A 24,676-nucleotide genomic window follows, 5' to 3' on the forward strand; every position below is an offset into this window, starting at 1 on the left:
ATGAACTTTTGAAAACTTATAAAAGAAAACTTTGACTACAACTGTACATTCTCAGACACATGTTGTAAATGCACATTTGTTAAATAAACTTCGACTAGCTTCCTTCTTTCCCTTCCGCATACCTTCGAGCACAGCCTGATACTTCCCGATTAGGTCATCATTCTTGAATTGATCAAAACCACGAAGAACAGAACAACAAGGGGTATTCGACACGCGATCAAGAGAGGTGCAGGATCATCAGAGAGAAGCGGATCCCACCATTGGAGGACCACCGACTCCACAAGACAAAGAGTACCATTCTGACGGTTCATCGCCGCAGACACCTTTAAGTTTGTCACCAGAGTAGTAGAATGAAGATGTAGAAGGACGTTATCGTAAAGAAGCATTATCGACGCCCCTTGCAGTTCAACAGGATTAAGATCCAGATGTTGACTGTCTCCGGCTAATCCAGACTTCTCCAGAGAAAGATATTCATCATTCCAGATGACCAGGACGACGCCAGCCCTGTTGGATCTCTCAGGCTAGTGCTCATCCTTTATCTTTTAGTCATAACCTTTTCTCTTTCTCTCACCCTTTTCCCCAACTAGTCATTTTCTAAATTAAAAACATTTGAATTTTATTTAAATTCAACCACAATTTTACAGTTAAGTACCGTGTTGTGCATCAGTTCCATCCCCATTTGGTTGCATTTATTTGTTACGTATTCTGAGCTATAACTGATGACACAGCACCGGCACATGGTGGAGATGTTGTGAGGCTTACGCCTTTGTTACGATCCTAAAATTTCGATAAATTACGATTCTAAATATTCGGTAGATGCTTTAAGATCCCAAAATTTGAGTAATTTGTACTGTGTAATTTATAGTTTGTTGAGAGAAATTGAGTAGAGTTACTTTTAACCCACCCGCCCACTCTCGTTACTTTATTCATTTGCTCTGTTAGAGTAATTGTTTGTTTTGTTGTATTTTAATCGAATGATAAGTGGGTGAGAAGAGAAAATTTTGCTAAGTTATTATATTTTGTTTTTCTTTTTGGTGTTGGATATATATATATACATAGTAGTATAAGATATTTCTCTCAAGTGTGATTTGAAAATAGATATAATGGAGAATACTAGTGTTATGTCTTCTGCTATAGATCGTTTAGTAGAACCCCCCAGATTTTCCGGCAAATTGAACGAGTCAGTTCAATCATTTTTTAGTCATTTTGAGGATTTTTCTGTCCTTTATAACGTACGTGATGTACAGAAACGTCATTTGTTGCCGTATTGTTTAGAAAATGGGGCTCGTGCTTATCTGCTAGCTTTACAATCAACCGCAGAATATGATAATCTCATGTATGTACAGATTAAGAAGAAATTAATAGAGGCTTATGAAGATAATATAGTTTCGCAAGTTTTAGAGCAAGAAATGAGAAATAGAGAACAGTTAGATTCTGAATCTGTCTTAGATTACATTTTTCATAAGTGGAAGTTAATACTCGAGTACGATCCGAAGATGCCAGTGACCGAGCAAATTAACTTGATAATCAATGGGTTATTGCCTTCATTTTATTCTGTAGTTGTAAGAAAATCATATAAGACTGTTATTGAGTTAGCAAAGTCCTTAGGTTTAGAGGAAAGAGTTAATTTTCTTGTCAGCATGCGTAGTCAGCAATCGAAGTCCTTGGCAATAACAAACGAATACAATATACATCCTGTTAGTAAGAATGCTATACAGCAAAAAGAAAATACTTTAGATGTTAATATTCAGAACGAAAATGAAATTGTAAGTCAGCCTGAAGAAAAAAATACATTGATAGCTCAGTTGGACGGTATCAAAGTCCAGTTACAAGATCTTGTGCAAAGAACAGCGTTCGCAAAAGTTTCTCACGCACACAAAGGAAAATCTGTGTGTATACAATCTTATGAGCATTCGCGTTTCGAGCGAAGAAATCCATCCATTGCATCCTTCGCTTCCTCTCATTCGCAGCGTCTTGCTTCTTTTGTCAATGCAGTCAATGTAAATGAGAATGTTAAATCGAATAATAAGAATAAACTAGACAATAATATGTGTAATAATGTTAGAAATAGTAAGCGATATTATGTTCCTATTCAATATGAAGCTGATTTGCCTCATGCTAAAGCATATATTGATAATAAGCCGCATTTATTTCTATTGGATTCAGGCAGCACTGTTAGCTTAATTTCTGGTAATAGTTTAAGCAATAAGCATAAAATACTCAAAGGAACGACTTTTATTCGTGGTATCACTGGAAATTCTCAAGGAAGTGATCAAATCGCTTTAGTAAAATTTAAATTAGGAGGACAGTATTTTACGCATCCTTTTCGAGTGTATAATAATTTTCCGTATAATAGTATAATTGGCCAAGATTTTTTAAAAAGTCATCTTTCAATGGTTGATCACAATAAGAATTCTTTTAGTTTTGTTAAATTTGGTATTCCTCCAAGAATTGAATTGCCGCCATACGTATCTTTTGAAGAAATTTCTAACCATATAGCAAAATTATATAAACCTCAATTTTTAGTGGCTCGCTCTGTTGTTTTGCCTCCAAATTCAAGTGTTCAAGTTACATTAAAAAAAGTAAATGATCTTGCAGGAACTCGCAATTTATTAGTTCCCAATGAATTAATAGATACGCAGGCAGAAATTTTTGTCCGTAAATCAGTTGTAGACGAAATTCATCCAGTAATATCTGTGATTAATCCTACCAAAAGTAAACTTTACTTGAAAAAAGATGTTGTTTTGGGTTCTGCCGAAAATGTAATCAGTGATACCAACTTCAAGAAACAAAATAGCACTAACAATAAGGTTCATAAAGTTAATGCAGTAGATACGAAATCTTTTCCTGAAGGCTATGATAAATATAGAGTAAATGTTAACCCTGAATTGTTGCCACATCAACAACAGCAATTATATGATTTAGTAGAGGAATTTTATTCTAGTTTTTCTTGGAATGAATTTGATTATGGTTGTGCTAAGGGATATAAACATAAAATTGAATTAGTAGACAATATTCCAGTAAATCGACCCCAATTTTCGATACCATTTCATCTACGGGATGAGATCAAAAAACAAGTAGATATTTTATTGAAAAGTAAGATCATTGAACCTAGTATTAGTCCGTACAATTCTCCAGTAATGCTTGTTAAAAAGAAGAATGGACAGTATAGATTTGTACAAGACGCCCGTTATATTAACCGGAAAATGGTTCCTGACAGCTATCCGGTTCCTCCTATCCAGGATATTTTGACTAATTTGGCAGGACGCAAATATTTATGTTCTAGCGACGTTTTTGGAGCATTCTTTAATATTCCCCTCACTGAAGAATCTAAACCTATTACAGCTTTTTCGATTCCAGGCGTGGGATCGTACCATTTTAATTTTTTGCCTCAGGGTGTAAAGACATCTACTAGCGGTATGAACAGATTAGTGAAACTCACCTTAGAAGGTCTTCCACAAGATAAAATATTTGCCTATGTTGACGATTATTTTTGGTCTAGTGATAGTTTTGATGAAATTTTGCAGTTAACTCGTATGTTGCTTCAAAGAATAAAAGAAATTGGTTTAAAGCTTTCCCCAGAAAAAACAAAATTGGGATATTTTTCATTAGATGTTTTAGGTCACACTGTTAGTAAAGATGGTTTGTCTATTTCGAAACGAATAATTAATTCAATCTCCAACTATCAACGTCCCAAAACAAAGAAACAAGTCAAAAGTTTTTTAGGATTGGCTTCTTTTGTTCGTTCGTATTTACCTAATTTTAGTCAATTAGCAGAAGCGTTACTTTCTTTGTTGAAAAAAGACGCTCCTTTTCGTTGGAAGGACGCACAGGAGACAGCATTCAATAATATCAAACAAGCCATCATTTCAGCACCTTGTCTCATGAGATACAAGCCTGATTATCCTCTGTATCTCTACTTTGATGCTAGCAAACTCTCTCTTTCTGGACTAATCAAACAACCTCAAAATTCACCTGACGATACAAATCTAGTTCCCATTAGTTATTGTAGTCGTGCAACGTCTCCTAGCGAGAAAAAATTACACCCATATCAGCTTGAATTACTAGCATTATTGTACTCATTACGTTCATTTAGGTATTTTCTTTTGGGTCGTCATTTTTATTTGAAGACAGATTGTCATAGTTTAATTTATTTGAAGCAAACAAAGAATGTAAGTAAAATTTCTAGATGGTTGAGTGAAATCGAATCGTATAATTTCACTATTTCACATATCAGTGGCTCCAGTAACGTAGAGGCAGACGCCATTTCACGTTTTTCTAACCCCCCTAGAGATTTGGAAGACGAGAAAAAGAATCAAGAAGATCCGAAAATTTTGTTTACTCAGACCACAAATTCATTTTCAATCTTAAATGAGCCAAATCTGGCAACAGAACAGCGTAAAGATCCGTTTTTTAAAGATATTTTTTCTTGGTTGGAACAGAAAGAAAATAGAAATCCTAAAATAGAACGCCAAGCATTATATTTTACTATTAAAGATGGAATTTTGTATAGAAAACAAAAAACTTCTCAAGGTATAAAATTTTTAGTTGCAGTTCCTACTTCTTTGCGTTATAAAGTTTTTAATGCTTGTCATACGTCTGCATTGGGATCATCTCATTCTGGCTATTCTAAAACCTATGATATGTTAGTAAAAACAGTGTATTTTCCCAACATGAAGAAATATATATATCAGAAGTGTAAAGAATGTACGATTTGTCAAGTATCGAAATCGAAAATTGGTTCTCCGTATGGTACATTGCTTACTTATCCCTCCGTTCCCCCCTTCTATCGCATCCACATAGATGTAGCTGGGAATTATTTCCCCAATAATATGTTAAATCACAAATATATGATAGTTGTAGTAGACAGTTGTACTAGATACATAATTGCAGATTCCCTTCCTGATGTTACAGCAAGTACTTTGGCTTCATTTCTTTATCACAAAGTAATTTTAAAGTTTGGAATTTTTTATGAAATTGTCTTAGATAAAGGCAGTGCTTTCACTAGTGGACTATTTAAAGAATTATGTGCTATGATTGGTGCTAACATGCGTTTTGTAAATGTACATGGGCATTATAGTAATGGTGTTTGTGAAATTAGTATTAGGAACATAGAACAACGATTGAAATCAGCTTTATGTGACAAAGATTTAGGAGAATGGATTGACTTATTACAACCCATAGTTTTTTCGCTTAACGTCACCAAGAATTTATCGTCTCAAATTTCACCATTTGAATGTCTTTTTGGCTTCAAACCTAGGTTACTTCATCAGGCAATTTTAAATACTCCGTGTCAATATGAAGACAATGCCGTTCGTTTACAGCAATTACAAGAGATTAGAGATAAAGCGCAAGAAAATCTTTACAAACGTCATAAAACAGCGACAAAATTTTTTGACAAGAGACATACGAAACCTGCTTTTAAAGAAGGAGAAAAAGTTTGGATATTAGACACTACAAGAAAAAAAGGTCACGCCAAAGCATTTAGTGGAAAGTTTATTGGTCCAGGTATAATTGAACGTGTGGAAAATCCAAATTCATATTTTGTTAAGTATAAGACCGCCCGAGGATCTTACAAGATAGATAGCATAGCAGTCCAGAGATTGAAGAAGTTTTATGAGAAGGAAAACCCGGAAGAGGAAGACCACCTTGAAGACTCTGACGAAGAGATGCCTATCAACGTCTGCACGGAAGACCATACGATGAAAAAGAAGAAGACGAGACGCGAAGACCATCAAGAACCACCAACTGAAGAGATCTTCAACCCCAGGAAACAATGTTTGGAAGAAGAAATTTTCATCCCTTCTCTTCATATTAAGGATATTGTGATTGCCGAAAATCTACCAACGTGGGCAACTATAGGGAAGAATTCTACAGAAGAAAAACCAAAATTTGCTTGTAATACTGCCATCAATCAGAAGATTAGCATTTATAAAGGTAACATAGTGGACATAAAAGCAGATGCCTTAGTAAATCCGACGAATGAAACCTTAACTCCTTTAGGTGGTGCAGATAAAGCCATTCAAGACGCAGCTGGATCTGAATTTTTAGAAGAATGTTTGACCATATCATCATTGAAGCCAGGAGAAGCGAAGATTGCCAATGGTTATCGTTTACCAGCTAATTATGTGATTATGACATGTGGACCACGGAATTCAGACAAGAAGATTTTACGAGAGACATATAAAAATTGTTTTAAAGTAATGTTGGAGAATGACCTATCTACAATTGCATTACCTAACATTTCAACTGGAGCATTTAAATTTCCGAAGTTAGAAGCTGCCAAAATTGCCTTGGCTACAACAAGAATATTTTTAGAAGAACATCTTGATGACATAAACCGTGTCGTATTTTGTATTTATGATAGAGAAAATTGGGACATTTATCAGCGATTACTCCCTATATATTTTCCCATTGATGAAGAATCTGTTAGTCCGTCTGTCCGTACGTAACTTGTATGTGGATTACTTTTCTTGAAGATTGGATTGTGCATAGGAACACCTTGCAGATGGATGATGAACTTTCTTTTAGCACTGGCCACGCTTAGAAGTTAGTTTATCTTGGTCTTGAATTGTGCATCCAAATCCACCGGTGGAAAACTTCGAAAACTTAGAACACTTTGAAACTTGGAATACTTCGAATTTTGGAACACGTTGGTATCTTCAAGAATTGTACCACTTCATTTGATTGGACAGCGTATCACTACAGAAGTTTCCTACTTTTTTTTTTTGAAATGTGAGTATGTGAAGAATGAAGAAAATCTACGACACGCGTATGGATAGTTACTTCGATGGATATATTAAGAAGATTGAAGACAAGATTGCAAGAACCACGCTCCATCCCTTCAGATGTCTAGGATTCGATGCCCGAAGAGGACAATATTTAAGAAGAAAGAAGATGAAGATAAGAAGAATTTATATGTTAGTTAGGGTTGTAGGTTATATGTGGTGAATAGTTCTGTCGTGCTGATTTCATATAGTTTGATTACAGCCAGTATATGGGGCTATAACCATATCTTGGAATTCTTTTCCAGTCTACGGACGCTTTAAGCTTAAATAACTTAAAGCTCATTTTTCTCAAACTGAAATCAGTACCCTTCTTGTGCAGTCTAACTTTACTATCTTTGGTTAGCTAGATAGTATTACACCGTTTTTTCTTTTCGCGTATTAGTCACGTGTGATATTGATGTTATTTTCTGCATTAGAGGAACATACATATATACAGGTCTACATTGGATTATGAAATATTTATTTATTTGATTATGATTTTATTTTATTATACGTATCTAAGTTTTGATAATCTGTGTTAGTGATAATTAAATTTAGCATTATTCCTACCTTTCATTTCCCTTCCCTGAGCACTTAACGAAACTCCAAACTAACACATGTCACTCACAATGATATTATGCAAGCACTAATGTTTATTTTTCTTTTTCTTATTTTCCATCTTCCCAGAGACGCTGTCGCCATATCTTCAGGTCACCTAGTAAACTATATGAACTGTCTCAGGAACGCACACTCAGCATTTTGCAGTTTGTGGTCAAGGATTAATTCAAAACAAACAATATGTTACACAAAGAACTCTCTTACCTTTAACGAACATTTTTTTTTTTTGGACTTTCTTCGATATTTTTTTTTCTTTCTTTTTCTACTACGGAAAATTAAAATTTTCGTGTATTTTAATTACGAGGAGGGGGTGTGAAGTATCTGTCTATTGGAAATGAAGTGACTGTGTATTTGATATAAAGAAGCATGAACTTTTGAAAACTTATAAAAGAAAACTTTGACTACAACTGTACATTCTCAGACACATGTTGTAAATGCACATTTGTTAAATAAACTTCGACTAGCTTCCTTCTTTCCCTTCCGCATACCTTCGAGCACAGCCTGATACTTCCCGATTAGGTCATCATTCTTGAATTGATCAAAACCACGAAGAACAGAACAACAAGGGGTATTCGACACGCGATCAAGAGAGGTGCAGGATCATCAGAGAGAAGCGGATCCCACCATTGGAGGACCACCGACTCCACAAGACAAAGAGTACCATTCTGACGGTTCATCGCCGCAGACACCTTTAAGTTTGTCACCAGAGTAGTAGAATGAAGATGTAGAAGGACGTTATCGTAAAGAAGCATTATCGACGCCCCTTGCAGTTCAACAGGATTAAGATCCAGATGTTGACTGTCTCCGGCTAATCCAGACTTCTCCAGAGAAAGATATTCATCATTCCAGATGACCAGGACGACGCCAGCCCTGTTGGATCTCTCAGGCTAGTGCTCATCCTTTATCTTTTAGTCATAACCTTTTCTCTTTCTCTCACCCTTTTCCCCAACTAGTCACTTTCTAAATTAAAAACATTTGAATTTTATTTAAATTCAACCACAATTTTACAGTTAAGTACCGTGTTGTGCATCAGTTCCATCCCCATTTGGTTGCATTTATTTGTTACGTATTCTGAGCTATAACTGATGACACAGCACCGGCACAATACAGTGTTTACCGTTTCCCTTGTAACTCTTTCTTCTACAATCGTTGCGTTTATTTTTATGTATAGTCCTAGTTTTCCATTATTAACCTTAATGGAATTATTTCTTCTATTAAACAAGTATTAAGGGATTTTTTTTTTTACAAACCGGATTCAGGTGTTCGTCACTCAAGAAGTAGCATTTCCAGAGAGCATTTCAAATCATACATGCTATTCCCGTTTTACGGAGAATATGCTAGTAGAGCGATAATCTATAATAGTGATCTAAGGTTTAAGGAAGTAAATGATTACCCAAATGGAAAAATCTCCGTTGGGTTGTTTCAACACATAATATTATATAGTGTGTATGTATGTCCCGTCTGGTACCCTAAAACACGAGGGAAGTAAAACTTCCTCAACACGGACCTTGCATGGATTCTATTTAATAGTTCCCGCCCCAACTGAAGATTATAATTCAGTTTTATATCATATTGACCAAACTCTTAACTTTTCTCCTGAACCTAAGCGACTAGCGGACACATTAAATTTACTCGATACGAAGAGCCATTTTTGACACGCTGACCCGGGTCATTCATTTTATGATTCTTGATTTTATGATTCCTTTCTTATTTCGTTTCTTCCAGAGAATTCATACTTTAGAAAGTCGTTAATTAATCATCGTTTGTATTCGACAATTTTCTAAACACCGAGGAGACGAATAATCTCTGTTTTTTCTCTCTCTTTATTTTTAAGGGTGCATATATTCATAGTAATGCATTTCTTCTACCTATGCTGTAAAGCCACTATGCCAGCTTAAAAGAAAGTCTCTGGGTGAGCCATTCTTCCATACCTTCAGTAACAGCTGCATTTGAGTGAAACTTCTTGCCCTTGAGGTGCTCCTTCAACTTTGGGAACAAATGGAAGTCACTAGGGGCGAGGACGGGTGAGTAGGAAGGATGTTCCAACACATCAAAACCAGCAGCATGGATTGTGGCACCAGTAAGATGGCTTTTGTGGGCCGGAGCATTATCTTGGTGGAACAGCACTGTTCGCTGCAACATCCTGCGCCGTTTTTCCTTGATTGCTTCGTGTAACTTGGGGATTAGGGCTGCATAATACGCCCCCGTGATAGTGTGTCCACCCTTCAGGTAGTCAATAAGGAACATACCCTTCGCATTCCAAAAAATGTGGCCATAACCTTGCATGCTGATGCTTGCACCTCGAACTTGCGTGGGGGAGGCGAACTGCTGTGCCGCCACTCCATGCTCTGTCGTTTGGACTCTGGATCATAGTGGTGGAGCCACGTCTCCTCCACTGTCACAAATCTATCACAGAACTGTTTCAGGTCTGCCCATATAATCTCCAAACCAGCCCTTGAACATCGAACTCTGTCTTTCTGATGTTCTCGAGATAACATTTTGGGTGCCCATCGCGCTGGCACCTTTCTGAATACCAAGTGTTCATGCACAATGGTTTACACTGAGCCTACAGAGATGTGCATGATGTCTGCTAACTGTTGTACCTTGATTCGTCTGTTTGCTATAATCATATCATGCACAGCATCAATGTTTTCTGCGGTGCATGTCGTCCTTGGAGGACCAGCACCAGGGGCAAGTTGACAACTTTCCCTGCCGCAACAAAAGTCGCGGTACCAGTTCTTTACCAGCTGGTAGGAAGAGCCCTATCACCCAACTCCTGATGACAGCTCGTTGTTCGATTTTCTTCATTTTCAACCTAGGTGCCACCTCTCACACCTGAAACGACAAAAAAGAATATTAATATAGCAGCTATAATTCTGAAATTTAGCATATAGGCATCTAAGACATTGGGCTATAATATCAGCCATCCCAGCTCAATATGCCGGGAACAATAATTATTGAACCTGCCTATATATATATATATATATATATATATATATATATATATATATATATATATATATATATATATATATATATCCTGTCCTTTGTCCGTACGTCGGGGCGATATAAAATCTCGAGGAGTGCTTGTTGGAATACCACTAAATTTAGTTACAATATAGAGGATCAAAAGTTAGAAATTAAGTTCTTTTACTTAGGCGATAACAAACAGGAAGTGAAACAAATAATGTATTCAATGGAGACAAATTTTGCGTCTATCCTTTATTCGTTGTTTGTGCAATGAAAATAATTGGAATTTAATTTTTTGAATTTAGGGCCGGACTACGCAGCCCCGGCAAACTTGTATGTCATGGTGCAGATAGTGTTTGTTACTTGTTATCACTATGTTCTAATATACCAAACTCGTGACTCAAAGTAGACCTTTCCGTGAGCCTCAGAGCCGCATTTTAAGCTATGAACGCGCATGCCATGCGTATGTATTTAATATGTTTGTTTGCAGAACACTATGTAACATCACATCCTTCTGAGTTCTTGGAAGACGAAGTATGGATGTGTACAAGGAGGAAAAATTGTATATAGATTATTAATATTTCTATTTATATTAATATTGTTAAGATTTTTCATTAGTTAAAATGATTAGTTCACTTTTATAAAAAAAGTTTTCTTTTAAGAAAAAGAAGAAAAGATAAAAGTACTTAAAAATTTAAAAGAAATATGTAAGGAGGAATTGACTTTAATTTCTTGTGCTATGACAACTGGAGAGAAAAAAAGAGCTTTGCGCGCGATCGTTCGAGGGGCGTGGCTTGTCTCGTTGATTCTACCTGGCTCGGTGACTCTTGGTTACGTTATCTAGTTCCTTGTGGTCAGCTGGAGATGGTGGAGTTGTTGGCTGTTACATGTTCTCGGCTTAGATTGTGTGTGGAGTAGGGCATGTTGTTGAATACGTCTACGTGGACAAATCAGAGTTCCGTGCCGGAAAAGTTAATATTGATATATATTATTTTTGAATTAAGTAAGTTAAAATATTACGTATTGTGGTGCAAGTTCAAAGTTTTCCAAGAAGAAATTGGAAAAGAAAAAGGTTGCTTTAGTGCATGTGGAAATTTACAGAGTCAGAGAGGGAAAGTGAGCATTGAAAGTAATCCCTCATTTTGCTCTATTATTCTAAGTCAGAGTGTGAATTTGACATATAATTTGTGTTTATTTCCTCACTCCTTATCTTTCTGGAATATTTCTTTTTTTTTCAAAAAAAGAAATTTATTAAGGAGAGAAAATTTGTAGTGCTGGGCAATTCTTGTTAGAGTCTGAAGTGATTGCTGGTTTAGACCTCTTTTCTTCTAGCAATCTGAAAGATTTGTCCGATGGTGAAACTCTGTAATAACGTGATTTGATGTTTGAATTGGTGAGATTCCCGAAAGTTTGAAGAGCGGAACTTCTAGCACAAAACAAAGAATTGCTAACGTGGTTAGTCTTTCGTTAGTCAAAGAGGCCAAGTGTCCTACGAGAGGAAGGAAGTCCGTAGGTAAACCATTAAGTATTCTGAAAATTGGGTGAGTTGTTACTCTAATTTCTATATAAAGTAGTTGTGTTTCGTTGAAAGTGTGGATTGTGCGGTTGTGTATAGTTTTGTCTCCAAAGGGATTAAACTCGCGCACCTTTGCTTTCCACTAGTAATAAAATTCCTCCCAGATTTAAGTGGCGATTCTTAATTTTCTACTTTAGTCGGAAACATCGAACTAGGGCTTGAACCACCTGCGGATCCAGTATTTCTGTTAATTAAGTATTTTTCTTTACAGCTACTTCACTATATATTTAAAAGGGATAAGAGATTAGCGTTTTTTCTCGAAATACGAATATACTCGATTTTTTCTCGAAAGTTGTCATCAGCCTTAAAAGTAACAATTTTGATCAAGAACAATTTATTTGCTAAATTTTTAATTAATATTAATTTGAAATTGTTGAAAATATTGTCAGAAATCTTATTCAGAAGAAATTTCAATCTATGAATGAAATTGAATTTGAGTAGTAGATATTCATAAAAATGAACGTGAGATTTATTATTATTAAAAGTCGAGTTTTTGTGAGAATATTAATCACTGATTATCGATTCTTTGAATAATATAATTAAAAGTGGTATTGAGGAGAAGATTTGATACTGCTATTAAAGTTAAAAGTTGAATTTTTTTGGAAATTACTCAAATTAACTGACAGAGAAGTAGTTGTTATGATAGTTATTTATTGCACGTTTAATCTGAGTGTATATGCACTATCCTAAAGATTTAGTACATATACACCACCCACCATTGTCAATAAAATTGTTATATTTCAAATTGAAACATTGTGTTCATGTTTATTCAGTTTGTGTTTGATGTGTTTACCTTCCTGAAAAGAGAAATATTGGATCTCCAATTCCTGCCTGTAATTTCGGAGTCGATTACGCGATACGGCTCGACTCCGCGCTCCCAAGCCCTCTCTGCCAGGCATTGTTGTCTGAGCCCAGATTGACAGTTTGTTTAATTTTTGTTTTCTTTTTCTTTTTTTTCTTTTTCGTTTTGTTTTGATAAACTCTCAATTTGGTTTCGATTAGGCGAGGCTAGGTGGAAGGGGGCATTAAAATTAATAACTTATGCTCACTTTGTGGCACAAATTAAATACCTTTAGACATGAAAATGTGCTACTTCTGTTTATGTGCATTATTCCCAGTTTCTAAATTGTTTTGCTTTATATTCATTTTTAAAAGTCGTGTATCGCATTGCAAGGATACCATAGTTGGTGCCTGGTGAAATTGATTCAAGTGAAAGTATCAGCTCCAGGAGTTGTATTACGGCGATTACTGAGAGAGTTGATAATATCTAACTAACTAACTAACCCTATGGCCTATGGAACCCGGAGGTTCAATGCCGCGTACACAAAAGCTCTCCACTGACTTCTATCCTTAGCTAACTGCATCCAGTTTCTACTTTGTATTCCAATCTCTGCGAGATCCATCTTAATATTGTCCTCCCATCTGCGCCTAGGTCTTCGTAATGGTCGTTTTCCGATTGTTCTTCCTGTCAAGACTTTGAAAGCGTTTCTACTTTCTTCCATTCTAGCTACATGACCCACCCACCTAAGCCTCCTAGACTTCACGACCCTAACAATGTTGGGTAAACCATATAAATTCTGTAGTTCCTCGTTATGAAGTTTCCACCATTCCCCATTCCCGTTCCTCTTGGGTCCGAATATTCGTCTCAGGATCTTGTTCTCAAATACTTTCAGTCTATGTTCTTCCCTCAGAGTAAGTGACCATGTTTCTCAGCCATACAAAACAACAGGCATGATTACCGTTTTATATATTTTAAGCTTCAAATTTTTCGACAGAATTCGCGACGACAAGAGATTTTGAACCGAATAGTAACCGAATAGTAGTTGATAATAACATCACTGGTATTGCGATCTGTGAGGGGTTCAGTCGGATCTAGTTGATTTTTTATAGTAGATGTAAACAATGTTCGAGTAGGATCGACGAGACTGTTAACGTGACAATGGGATAGATGACTAAAAATTTGTACAGAGTGAGGGATGAAAACGCCTTCAAAATTAGTGGCAAAAGATGTTGCTTTTCTGAATCAGTGCGGTATGAACTGCAACTTCAACCAGAATGGAATATTGTTAGCCGTGCTTCTGATAAGTAAGCCGTTTGAATAAATTTCAATACTTCAAGAAGTTCTCTAATTTAGCGGTTTGTAAGCTAAATAATCTAAATAATCATAGAACGGCGAAGCGGTAGCGTGACTAATGATAGAAAGTAAAGAAGCTGAGATGGGGTCAATGACATATAAGGAGGTAACAGAACTGCCAGTAAATTGTAGCTGCTCTGAGATGTACAGGCGATGTTTCTTTCAATGTGTTTTAACAAATTATACTACGGAATGGAAATTCTTGAATCTGTTTGCTGTGTGCCAGATGGAATGATTGTGAAAAGAATAGGTAAGTGATTGCTGTCTATTCAACCGAGTATCTCCACAGAACATTTACTTAAAAGGTTGTTACTAACAATAACTACATCAGGAGTAGAGTTACTCTCAGGACGAGTGCAATGTAATATAGATGTATTAGTGTTTCTTGTGGTTTGTAAACAAAAAGTCCTGACATCTTTTTTGTTCTGCTGCTGTGTGTGAATGATAATTGACGTCAGCTAGAATAATATAAGTTCAAAAATTTTGATTCAGGTTCGTAAGGAAACAATATGGTAAACCTTGAGTGGATCGAAGTATAAATGGTGGCGAGAGTCAGAGTAAGTGTTGGAAAACATACCGTTGAAATAACATGTTCAGAATATTGATCTGGATATGGTGGTATGATATGACGACGGGGAAATGAGTTTCTGTTTGCAAGTGTGGTTCCTCTACGAGCAATATGGTGAGGCAAATCAAAACCAAGAAGATGGTAACGAGGAAAATATAGAAACTGTCTGATGCTTTAAGAAAGGTTTCGTTCAGTGCAATATAGTCAACATAATGTAATGAGGCCATGTTTCCAGTAAGATTCTATTAGTTTTGAGAGATTAGGAAATAGAAGTTTGAGTACCTTGTTATTTTTGACCTTGTCCATGTTGCTCAGTAGAATTTGACTGGAGTGAAAATGAAAAATGAATATAGACCTGGACGTGAACAACACGGTTCAGATCTATATTCGCTCCAATCTGAATAGATGTCTGCTCTATGGATATTCAAGATGCCATATGCAGCTTTTGTGGCATGAGAGAGAGTATATAGTCACGTTTAATAAGGACACAAAACATAAAATGTCAAACTTCTGAATATTACCTACCCCAACTTACTTTTTCTCCTATTGTAATGGTAAATACCCTATAGATACATGGCTCTTAAATTCGGTCGATCATATATTTTATTATTTTTGATAATTTGTGAACTAAATCATTTTCAAGAGATCATTTTCATTTTAGGTTATTTTATGTTTCAAGTTTCTTCCATGGTTATGCTCCAAGGTTTGAGGAATTGACTTGAATTGGAATATGATTGTAAATTTGATTGTACTATAGCAATATATAATTTGTAGTCATTGAATGAGATTCGATCCCGGAACTGGTTTATCTCACTGTCACTAGTCTAACTGTACTTTGATATTTTACTTTTCAGAAATGATTATTTAAAAAATTCATCTCTAAATTTACGTAAGAAATTAATTTTATAATGTTTACTATGATCCTATAGGGTAAATGTGCCAGTAGTCGGCCAGTTAATGGACAATTATATTGCACTCAGAGTTCCTACAGAGAAAAACTAAGTGGAAAATCTACTGCGATATAGGAGAAAAGACTTCTTGTACTTGCCATAAACTAAGAAAAATGTGCCTCTGCCTAGACTGGCCTATTTAAAACTAATATTTAAGGAGATTTTCAACTTTCTTCAAGTATAAAAAATTCATTTTTTACTAATAACTTTTACTGCATATGTCATTACAAAAAGATCAGAGTTTAAATTTTACGTTTGTGTAGCTCACATAGGAAATCTTTTATAAATAATTACACAGGTAAAAGAAAATACCAGAAACTCTAAAATAACCAGTAGCCAGCCTATGAAAACCAAAGGTCAGCCATTACTTTAACCAGTACTCAGCCATACTATAGAATTGACTTTTTACTGGAATTTAAGAGATCAATTTCCCAGTTATCAAATTAATGGACAATTATATTGCACTCAGAGTTCCTACAGAGAAAAACTACGTGGAAAATCTACTGCGATATAGGAGAAAAGACTTCTTGTACTTGCCATAAACTAAGAAAAATTTGCCTCTGCCTAGACTGGCCTATTTAAAACTAATATATAGGCTTATTTATATTTACATTGATATTTATACTTAGCTATGACATTAACCCTTTAATATGAAGTTCATTAAGGCACATTCAGGAGACACAAACACTTATTTAGTAGCTTCTCCGTACGATAATTCACTGAGGCACGTGTATTTCAAGTGGCACCAGTGATCACAAAAATCACACCCAATACATTTAAGTGTGTCGCCCTCAATGTCACTTATGAATTCTTCTTATAATGATCAAAGGCAGACGATATGGAAATGTCTGACGAAGGTTCTCTTTGAATTTCTTCTGAGATCATATGAAGTTATTTATGGCACTACCGATTGTAGAAACCGAAGCAGACCATTCACCTTGCGTCGTTTCAGCATAAGATGATACAACGGATGTGTTGGTTTCCTGGTTTGAGTCAGACGTAACATCTATTTCTGATATCGCAGATGTATATGTAGGCTCTAGAAGTCCAATTGTGGAAATCTGGTATGTTCTAGGACTAAGATAATCGAATATCTCACTAGCAAGTACAGTTGTAGCAGATTGATCCTCTTCGGACAGAATAGTCCTATCTGTGTTCATTGGTGTAGAACAAGAAGACTCTGGATACGCACCTGGTTGCAAAATCATCTGACACTGAGTCTATTCCAGTGGAAGATGTCTTTGGACTGGTTGAAAGAAACGCTGAATCACGCGTTCTTAAACTATTAGACATATTTTCCTCATTGTCAGCAGTCCTCTTAATTTCTTGAAGAAGACTTTCAACATTATTTGATTTTTCATGAAGATTCGATTTCAAGTATTCAATAACTTTCACAGCTGCCAGGTAGTCTTCTTTGATTAGAATGCTTGAAATGACTCTCTATTATTCTTTGGTTTCGGTTGTCTCTCTTCAGGATAGGCTAAAACGCATCTGTGCGTGAATTTACTTATAAAAAGATAAACCGCGTTTTCAATTAGGTTTTGATAGAAAGCAAGTGGGTTACTATGAGAAAGTGTAGCTAGGCTATTAGGTACTGAATGAAAAGTATGAGTTAGAATGTAAATATTTATGATTATTCTGTATTGTTTTGGCAATTAGGCAACTCTAGGAACGGAACAGATAATAATAATAATAATAATAATAATAATAATAATAATAATAATAATAATAATAATAATAATAATAATAATAATAATAATAATAATAGTTAAAGAGCAGTTGCAACCTTGGAATTAAAAACGTGCAGAAACGCGACATTGTGCGGAGTAATTTAAATTATCATATCAATTACTGTAGATATTGATATTCCTTATTTCCTCATAGTTACCTTAGATTAAAAGACTAACCTAGGCCTATGATCAAGGTAAAAAATTCTCATTACCTTTCCTTTAAATTTCAGAGAGAGAATTCAGACCAGCCATAAATTCTTAATCTTTTTTCCCCTCAGTTCAAGGAAAATATAGAAATTGAAATGGCTGGTATTATAACTGTATTATTCTTTCATGATGCAATTAGTGACTTCATAATAGCTACTTTTTTCATTAAATCGTTAAGAAAGTCTTTTACGTATTAGTTAAGGGTCTCAGTTGTAGAAATGTGCATTAAATTGAGTGAATGATACGTGGCTAACTACTGTCGTCCGTTGAAAGTAATGGGGACTGACCACTGGAAAATGAAGTCAAGGGTCATTTTCTAGTAGTCAGCCCCTAATGGCTGACTACCAGAAAACGTTATCAAAAATGCAATCTGTAGTCAGCCCCTCTTATTTCTACGAAATATCTTGTTTTGTATCAAGAACCACGAATTTTTTTTAACAAACTACATTCATGCTTCGAAGAAAACAATAACTCGTACTTTTTTTTTACAAGAATATAGTTTTAACTTAACTTTGAAGTAAAGCTTCTTCCTTATTTTTTTATTTACAAAATGCTCACTTGCTCACTTGCATCAGCAGACCTCAAATGATTATTTTTCTTTTCTGCTACGAGAAGTCACACCAGGCCAGAACAAACGAGGTTGACTACTGGAGCTCTGATTTAGGTTTTATTTGACTATTTGTTTGGTAACAGATTACCGCATGCTTATTTAATTGCTTGTTACTGAAAAATGGCTGACTACTGGAAACGGCTGACTTTAGGCACATTCACCTATAGTAAAAATTTCTTGCATGAAATATATTTTTATAATGAAAAGATAGCATACTCATTTATAACCGAAATTTACTATTCAAGAATATATTCATAGTTTTTCCGTCAATTCTAAAGTAAAATTATGGGACTAGCTACATTCAACCTTACACATAGGTTTATACTACTGGGTATCTAGTAGACGTGGACACAAAGTAAATTTCTGTGATATGATTTTATGTAGCTGAAAACATTGAACTATCAAAAATTACTAAAATTTCGGCAAGTTTGCAAACTAGTACAATACATAAAGAAATATTTGATTTCGAGTATCGAGAGTTTTATATTATCGTACATCACGATAAAACAAGTACACAATGTGCTGTTGCAAACCAATATTTCTCAAGCCCCATAATTCTTGAAACAAGTCATGACTTTACCTGTCAATTGTGCTGTCAAAGAAAGCATTAGACGTAAGAACGGTATGAAAAGAGTTAGCGCCATCTACTGCGCAAATTTGTCAAAGAAAGCGCAAAGCAATATCTAGGGCCCATTAAATCCCGCCATAACAGTTAATGGCTAAGAACACAAAATACAACACCAAATTCGAAGTTATTCATATGAATGCTAATACTCGCTTATGAGTATGGATTGATATTATAATTATTTTGATGTAAGTTTATATCGCTCGACCCTCAAGATGCTAAGTTATGAATACCGATAAGAAATTATAGGTGCACGTGTGTCTGTATCTGATTCTTACGTGAAGTTTAACTGCTTTTCCAATGTCAATTCCTTCAATTCCATTCCAATGAAGAATTGTTCTTCCGGATCGAATACTTTGATTCCGGATAAGTTGTTTCATTCCAATTTCTTCGGTTTTCCAATTTGATTTGTCCAAACACCGAACTGCCATGTTAATATCATTTCTCCTTTCAACCATATAGTCAAAACTACTTTTATCAATTGATAAGCTATTTTAAAGTTGGTTCTCTTAGAGGAGGGAAGGAAGAAGTAGAACCCTATAAGGAGGGATCAGGGCCGTTACTTGTGGGGGGCAGGGTGAAACTGCCCCCAGAGAAGCTCGTTCGAGGGGGGTCCATTTAATACAACATTTCCTTACTCCGTATACGATACGAACATGAAATTTTAAATGAAGCATCAAACAGGTTCACTATATTACATAAACAAAACAGCACACAAAAGGTAAATAAAATAAAAATGAGTAGTGGATCCATTTCAGTAAAAAAAAAATGTCTACTATTAGGGGCCCTAGAAATAATACTTATTCGTATGGCTTTGAGATTTCTCAATATTTTCTTCTTAATTAATTTGTCATGTATGGAACGGGCTCAGGGACATAACTAACGGCCCCGCAGGCCTTGCCCTGAGTAAGGGCCCACGGCAAGGGTGACGATTTCTCTGTAAATTTGGGGGGAGGGGCATTCAGATGCAGACGGCATATATATGAGGTTTTAAAGACAAATTGCATTGAAATTATGCCAAATATTGTATATTCACAAATACAATGAGAGGGCCCACATGAGCTTTGGGGGGGGCAGGCCCCCCAGGATCGGCACCCTTGACCCAGGGCTCTGGGGCCCATGAAGAGTAAGAGAAAGATGAAAAGAGGGGACCCGAGAATTAGGAAAACATATTTTTCTAGGGGGCCATTAATGCTCTTTTCCCCGCCGCCAGAAAAAAAAAATAAGTAACGGCGCTGTGAGGGACTGCCGTGTTTTGAGACATATGCAGAAAGTTCTATTTCTTCGTGATCTCCTGCCTTTGTTGATTTTATATAGTATAAACAAAGGATGGAAAACTTAAGAAGTAAGGTTCGGTTGATTCTAGACACGCACAGTAGGTACATTATATTTTTTTGTTATCCAATTTTCCTCTGTTCTCAGCGTCGAATTTCCGAGTAGGTAAACAAGCAAACTGCCTAGGGCCTCAAAACTCACAAGAGTTGAAAAGAAATTTAAAAAAAAAAAAAAACATCTTTTTCTAAATTATTATTGTAACATTTTACGCTTTGTTTGATATATTACATTTTATTATTACTGTGAAATAACAAACCGAACTTTCCTCAAGGCGCTATCATAGTTCACACTCAAAACTGGTGGCTTAGGTCTTTGTAGAGAATACTGGAGTAAGCTCCACGGGGTCCTTCGTTGGTGCCATGAGACAATAACAAAAGAAAAAAAGCTCGACGACAAAATATCGTCTGCCAAAATATCTACAAACAAATGTAAGATTCTTCATGTTTTCAGTGGTCGTGTCCAATACTGCAGGAAGATACTAACACAAGTGATGACTCGTGCGGAATTAAGAATAACGGAGTAGTACTAATGTTTTAATTAATAAATAACTTTTTTATTATTTTTTTCCTTTTCGCTTGTCATTAGTTCTATATTTCATTTTGAATACTTTTGTTTCAAGATAGTAATCAATGTTATTCGTTTGACGTTAAGTTGCATCAAATTGAACCATTTATTTGACACAATTCTAAATATTACCATCAAAATAGGCGTTTAAATGTTTTCCCTGATAAATTCCCCATGACTATTTCCAGCACTCCTCTACTCCGATTTGAGTCTGGGGTAGGCTGTTTTGTCTTTCAGTCCTTCTCCGAGATCGAACCACTTCAAGGTAAACTCTCTATGACTGGGTAAACTCTTTGTGTTGTATGTATACACTTCACCTATTCTCCCACGTGTTTCGTCTCTCGAATTCCCTCAGTCGAGTCGAAAACTTTGTTGTCAAGAATAAACAAAGTACCTTCAAACACTATGCAGAACTTTATTGACAAGAATAAACAAAGTACATTCAAACACTATGTAGAACTTTGTTGTCAAGAATAAACAAAGTACATTCAAACACTATGCAGAACTTTATTGACAAGAATAAACAAAGTACATTCAAACACTATGTAGAACTTTGTTGTCAAGAATAAACAAAGTACATTCAAATACTATGTAGAAGTTTAAGTTCAGCATACATTATTCAGCGTGTATCCTGTGTTTCACCATTAGCCAAAATTTTCGTAAAAAATTACTAAAGTGAAGTCTACTTTTTTTAGGGACGTTTTTTTGATCGAACAGGACGTTTAGTAGCAATCGTATTCCACTCTGTGACACTTATTTGCACTGGTTGTGTTCCTGAATTATACGTTCAAGTGTATGATTTTGTAAAGTCATAAGCACACATCTTAAACTTTAAATTTTCCAACAGCAATGTAAAACTTTAACTAGAACGTTTGAGTTCAGACCAAACGTTAAGCAGATGCATAATACTTTAATACACCTTCTATAATTGCCTCTACTCAAGAAGTACACTCTTAGGTTGCTCTAGATGTTAATTTCGTTATGCGATGTAATACTACAGGCAGGCTTGTGCCCAAGGGGGTCTAGGGGGTCCGGGCCCCCCTAAATTTCTGCTGGCCCCCTAAAATTTTCACGGTAGACTTGCAAATGAACTATAATATGGTGATGAACTATCCTATGGTTGGATCGCCCCCCCCCCCCCTAACTTCAGCCGCACCCCTACATTTTTTGGCTCGCTACGGGCCTGACTACAGGATAAATTCAAAGGCCCCGGAAGTCACTAATACACTGATCATATAGTTAGATGGAGGGAATAGTGAACATACTTTATTCGTAGTACATGTGTTAGTATCTGCAGATGTGCTACTTAGATACCTGTAATCGAAATGACTATTCTGGGAAATGGTGCATAATTGTTTTTCATAAAGAACGTTTTTCAAAAATCATGACTAGAACTCTTAAACGTAACCAGCAATCCCCGAAGTGGTCCAGAGGTGGTTGCTCGACCACCTCCGAAAATTATAAAAATTTGAGTGCAACGAATTTTGTGTATAAGAAGGTCAGTAACACTATTCACGTTGTCGTATGTATAAGTCCTGAATGGTGGCCACCTTTGTTGTCGGTGGAGTGCCATTTTTGGTATTTGCAAGCATTTAAGAAAACTACAGTTGCTCAGGACGTACGTATCAGACGAACACCAATCAGAAACGAATGTTTAGAGGAGAGACTGAGGTACACGGAAAATATATACTCTTCCTTCTAAATAAATATACTGGGTTGCAAACCAATACATGAAATCACTAGGAAAAGTAATTACACTTTTAAAAGGGCTATCATTTCGAATGGCATAAAGTGAGCGGTTCATAAGTTTTGTGCTGAGTACTATTGCATGTACAGAGTCTGCAGAAATACATACACCTATGATACCAGTGGCATCGTCGATTTATAGGAGTCCGAAAATTGAAGTTTGTGATTTTAATGCCATGTTTGTGGCGTAATATCTCAGGAGGGCAAAGTACTAAGAATGGCTGCTTAGACCACAAAGGGAATTCTGTATGTGAATAAACTATTTTTAAAAATCATGATTGATATTACATGGAGAGAAAAAAGTGAGGACATGGTAAAAACGCGAGTAAAGCACGCACGTGACGGTGGTCGTAGTCCGGAAAAATTTAAATGTTTTGATATGTTTCATGCAAGACCTCAAAAACTACGCGTGGTTCAGCAATTAGGCCCGCTTTTGTTTGTGTTCAGTTGTGCAAAAGCTTGCGAGTAGCGTTTGTTCCATCTTTCTAGATTCATGATGATTGCTAATTTATCTTGACTATCCGCTATGACGGACAAGCCAAAAGAAAAATAAAGGTGAAAGTTTGCACGAAGCAAGTATAAGGAGGGGGACATCTATGTATGTATTAAATAGACAGACCGAACAATCGGTGTTAAAAAACCAATATAAAGTTATATTTTTTTTTCAAATGGCACTACGTCAGATTATTACATATTTCAAATTAATGTGTCAAACGTAAACTTAAAATATCAGTCTTATTATTCAGTGTTGCAAATTAAGGATGTTATAGTATCACAAACATCCAAAGTTCGGAAGCCTCTAACGCAAATACAGCATAACGGAGATGCACAGGATAATGCACATCAAATGTACTTTAGTGTTGAATACATGGTCATGGTATGACTTGTTTCGAATAAATAGGAACAAAGTTAACAGGGCTTGAATTTTTTGAAAGCCTTTATTTCGAAAAATGCTGAGATAAGTATAATATATAGTTACTGTATGGTTTGTAATGGATGTTTACAGCACTTCGATATCTCAAACCGTTCCGGAGATATGCTAAACACTACTGAAGTTTGCAACACTGCTTAAATCGTGTAATTGCGAGAACTTGTAATGACAAAAACCAAAAGCTATTCTGTAATTCTATAGAAGAGAAGGGCATCAACAATTATTTTAAATGTTTTCCAGAAATACGCCATTCTCAACAGGATAGGATAGATAGGCGTAACGCAACCTTATGAACACATTAACTTCCGTAACTAGGATTGGATTTCAGTGATACTTTGTTCATACATTAAATGCTTTGATACCGCGATTCAGTCCGACGATGTATAACGATACGTGTATTTTTCTACTTGTACTTTAACATCTTTGGGCAAAATGCACTTCAAATTGATGCACAAGTTATTTAAGAAAAGGAAGAAGAAATATATAGAAAAAAAGATATATAAATGTAATTGTTTTGCTTTATACGTTCCTGTTTTGTGCTAAAATAGAGATTTGTTGTCATAGCAAACTAAAATAAATAATATCATAATAGAAGAACCATCTTGTGTAAACTACATGCAAAACTTTTCAAGTGTATAAATGTTTAATTTGTTACACGATATAATAAAAGGTAATATCTTGATGAAGTGTACGAAATGGTTTTAATAGCCTAGTAATTGCTACATAAATTTATATGAACTATGGGATTTCGTCGTTATATAATTTGGTGGTCCTCGCCGCAGGATTGCTGTTATAGATGGATGTCTTGGATCCAAGGGGCAGATAACCCCCTTAACATATAGAAGTGGCAATGATCATGGAGCTAGAAAGACAGTACGAAAGCCACTCGTAAGATTTTCAACAATTGAACACAAACAAAAGCGGACCTAATTGCTGAATCATGCGTAGTTTTTGAGATCTAGCATGAAACATTTATTTTTTTTTTCGGACTATGACCATCGTCATGCACCTGCTTTTTTCGCGTTTTTACCATGTCCTCACTATTTTCTCCATGTAATATCAGTCATGATATTTTACAAATAGTTTATTCACGTACAAAACTACTTTGGGTCCTAAGCAGCAATTCTTAGCACTTTGATCTGCTGAGATATTACGCCACAAACATGGCATCAAAATCACAAAGTTCAACTTTCGGACGCCCGTAAATCAAAGGTGCCAGTAGTATCATAGGTGTGGATATTTCTACAGACTCTTTACATGCAATAATATTCAGCACAAAACTTATGAACCGATGCCATTCGAAATTATAGCCCTTTAAAAGTGTAATTTTCTGTACTTTTTCTAG

The sequence above is a fragment of the Thermobia domestica genome, chromosome 2 (genome assembly GCF_964235325.1).
Source record: "Thermobia domestica chromosome 2, izTheDome1.hap1.1, whole genome shotgun sequence".
Classification (NCBI taxonomy): domain Eukaryota; kingdom Metazoa; phylum Arthropoda; class Insecta; order Zygentoma; family Lepismatidae; genus Thermobia; species Thermobia domestica.